The following is a 3,952-nucleotide window of genomic DNA, read 5'->3' on the forward strand; positions in this document are numbered from 1 at the left end:
CGAGCATCCCCTCTACTCAAGCGACAAGCTATTGGGCCGGCCCAGTACCGCATTGCTTCATTTGCTTGTTAGTTGCTTTGTCTGTTTTTTCTTTTTGGTTCTTTTGTATTTTTTGTTTATATTTTGAAGTACTCTAAATATATTTTATTAGCTATTTTTTAAAATGTTCATCATGAATTTAGAAAATGTTTATGCAGTGTAAAAATAATGTTCACACAACTTTTAGAAAATGTTCGTGTAATCATATTAGGAGTGTTTTAAACCATTATCTTTGCGGTAAGAATGTGATGCCTTGGTATATATGTTTTGTGATCCCCATTCTTATGCAATCACCTCAATTCCTTTTTATAGTGCAGTTATCCTATGACTCCAAAGAAAACAATAAAACCTTCGAGTCTTTGGAAGAACCGGCACCCATTTTCTTTTTGAAGTGTGGGTTAACCAACTCCATATAAAGTCATCAAGAGACCAATGTCCCGAGATAAACTTAATAACCGACATTAGTCTCACTAACCACATTATCATCAACCCCAAAATATCATTGGGGACTAAATGCACTTCCAATTTTGTATGTGATTTGTTATTAAAATCAATCATATTTCAATAAAAAACTCAATTCAGACACAATTTGCCCAACATGAACAGGTAAACCACATTTGATCACAGCTAAAGCATCGTGCCAGCTATTAGGTGATAATCTCTTCATAAAAATATTATATACTATATTCTATTTGTGTGTGGCTATTACACCAGAAGCCACTCTTGGGATATTTGTAAAATTGTATGCTTTATGTATCTGTCTCGGGATATCTAAGAATGTTAAAATATGCACAATAATGCACATACATACACTATAATATGACATGAATTTCATACAATAATCGGTGACACTATGAGATTTCATTATTTTTATTTTTATTTTTAGAGTTTAAGGGGTTCCAACATATATTTTAAGAGATTTTATTTGTAAACAAAAAACTTTGTGTCTACATGATACAATTTACGTTTAGTATGGTGTGTGTGTGTGGTGCATCTTTCAATGGTAGATGTTAGAAATTTATATCAAAATGATAGTATTAATTGTGACTAAATAAAAATTAAAATACATTATTTAACTTTATAATTTTATATAATAAAATGAAAGTATGAAAGTTTAGTACAAATGTTATATCTTTTAACTTGCTTCGAGACTAATATTTGGTTCGTCATTGTAGATACGGTGACAATATATCGATCCCATTCATTGTAAACTTAGGATTAGATAGGAAGATTGTATAAGAGAAAATAGCTAATTTGCGGAATAGTCAAGTGGAAATGTTTCTCATATTGTTTTATATGGCTATACAACTACCTATTTCTTCATCAGGAGTTAATTTGTAAAACGTCACCATTCAAATAAGAGTTTGGAGGAGAAGCGATGATAGTACTTACTGACTTAGGGACATTGGTGAGAGAGCTAAGGACATTGGTGTTAATTGGGAATATGACTCCTTTTTCTTCAAAGCATTCCAAGATTCTTCAAAACATTCCTTTGCCCTTTCTCTGTAGCTTGGCAAATCCTACAAATTTTTGTATCTAAAAATTCAGGATGGTCATACTGAGAAGAAGGCTTTGACTCATGTTTTTTTGCAAAATTTCCCATCATTAAGTATTGGATGTTGCTTTCTTTAAGTCATTGCATACGGTTCATCTAGAGGATTGCAGAGAATGGGGAATATTTCCATCTCTAGAAATGCTTTGGTTTCTTAAAAGGTTGACATTGAGCAACTTGCAGGGAGTAAGAGAAATCTTGGTTCCGCCATTGGAGGAGTTGGTTTTAGATGGAATGCCAAATTTACAGAGGTGTTCCAATACTTCTGTGGGGGACATGAAGTCTAGTTTAAGGGTGTTGGAGATTTGGAGGTGCTCTCCACTTGAGTTGTTTGATCTATTTCAGAAAGGTTATAACTGCGAAACTGTACATAAGTCATGGTTGCCCAGCCCAAGGAAACTCTTTATGGTCGGTTGTCCTCGTTTGCAACTACAGAACCCCCTTTCGCCTTCAACCACATATTCTAAACTACTCTAATAAGCACTAGTGCTTCAACAATTCTGTCAATGTAGGGATCTTCCATGGAAACATTAAAGCTTTACGGATATGGACTCCCCATGAGATGATGGCACTCGATGACAAAATTTTGAAATTCAATAATCTGTAGGATATAAAATATTTGAAGATATTGTCATGCAAAAGCATGACATCTATTTCTTTCAAAGGTTTAAGTCAGCTTATCTCTGTGAAGAGTTTGAAAATATGGTACCGCAGAGAACTTTTCTCTTCAGATGTTGTGCCAGAGTAAACCCATGAAGACATGATAACTGCAAATGAGGCTGCTCTTGAAAGTCTTTGTATTGGAGACTGTGGAATAATAAGTGGCTATCTCTAGTGCTGCGACATTCGCCAGCCTTAAAGGAATTGAATTTATACGACTGCCCACAGTTGAAATAGTTAAAGATAGAAGAGGAAGGAAAGGTTAAATCAAACTTTATCTCAGCTTCCGAGGCTTCGCCGTCAAGATATGTAGTGGTGCATGGCCAAGCTCAAATGTAGACAGAATTGTGCATATTCCGTTAAATCTCAGAAATATAACCATTGGTAAATGCCCTCATCTAATATTTGATGGGAGTAGGAAAGGCGATGTCCGGTTTACGTCCCTTGATGAAGATGCCCAAGAAAAGGGAAGATGTCTGCTCCTGCAATCACTATCAACTTGTTTGAGTTGATTATCGCCAAAAAAATGCAGCCCTGCTTTGTGGGGAACCTCACATGCCTTAGAAAATTACAACTAATTGAAGGAACTTTGGAATATCTAGAGATGGATTCATGTACGGCGTTGGAAGATTTAAAAATTGAATCGTGTAATCTGCTCATCGCATTAGAGGTCATGCAATCGCCTGGTACTCTCAGGTCTTTGGTATTATTTTGTGAACTCAAGCATGGAATCTTGACAGACGCATTCATGCGCAACGCTGGAATGTTTCGAAATTCTATACTGCAGTTCACTCGTCTCACTAGAGGGCTTGCGATCCCTCGTGAACCTCAAGCATTTGAAAATACTTGGTTCCCCTGCCTTGCGTTCCGTTACCTCATTGGAGAGTTATGAGCCAGTTGAGGGAATTTCAAGCCATAGCTATGAGTTATTCATTGCACTAGAAAGTCTCGAGATCCATGACGTGTATCCCCTTAGCACGTCATTCTGCAAGGGCCTTGCATGCCTCCGAAGCCTAACGCTTACTTTGTCAGATGAAATGAGACTAACAGATGAGCAAGAAAGATCTTCTGCTCCTTAGGTCCCTGCAAGAACTCTATTTTAATGATTATGAACTCGTAGATCTTCCTATGCGAATGCGCGTCCACCATGCCCTCAAGACGTTAAAGATCAGAGATTATAATCTCATCGCAGGGCTTCCGACTAAGGGCCTCCCACTTCGCTGAAAAAACTGGAGATCCATGACTGCAACAACGAGTTATCAAAACAATGCAGATCGCTTGCAACAATCAAGGTAGAGGTCGAAATTGATGGGAGCTATGTGAGTTGAGCACTCAATATCTTTCTAACGTATACTTCTACCATACATGCCCAGTTTTTTTGACTAAACACCAAAATCGTACAATTATATGCTATTGGAGGGATTGCCCTGGCGATCCCTATCCTGGCTCACCTCTTGCGGCACTTATATTTGAAGGAAGGGGAAATGCTTAACACAAATTTCTTATGATATCCACAGGTTTGGTTTCACTTCAAAACCTCATTCTCGTGTGGTCATGATAACAGTATCTTACACTCATAATCTCAACATTTTTCTCTCAATTTGTTTGTAATCGAATGGGGATTTATGTTGTCGGAAAAGCCTAGTGCTTTCTCTGTCATGTCGAAAACCGAAAGCTTCATGAGGTAAATCATGTCTTTCC

The 3,952-nt window shown here is 37.1% G+C and overlaps 1 pseudogene; it reads left to right on the forward strand.

Moving 5' to 3' along the window:
- Positions 1-1,417: 1,417 nt before the first annotated feature.
- LOC147972026 (uncharacterized) lies at positions 1,418-3,579 on the forward strand (annotated as a pseudogene).
- The last annotated feature ends 373 nt before the right edge of the window (positions 3,580-3,952 follow it).

This window comes from Triticum urartu, chromosome 5A (genome assembly GCF_056163025.1).
Source record: "Triticum urartu cultivar PI428250 chromosome 5A, HENAU_Tu73, whole genome shotgun sequence".
Taxonomy (NCBI): Eukaryota; Viridiplantae; Streptophyta; class Magnoliopsida; order Poales; family Poaceae; genus Triticum; species Triticum urartu.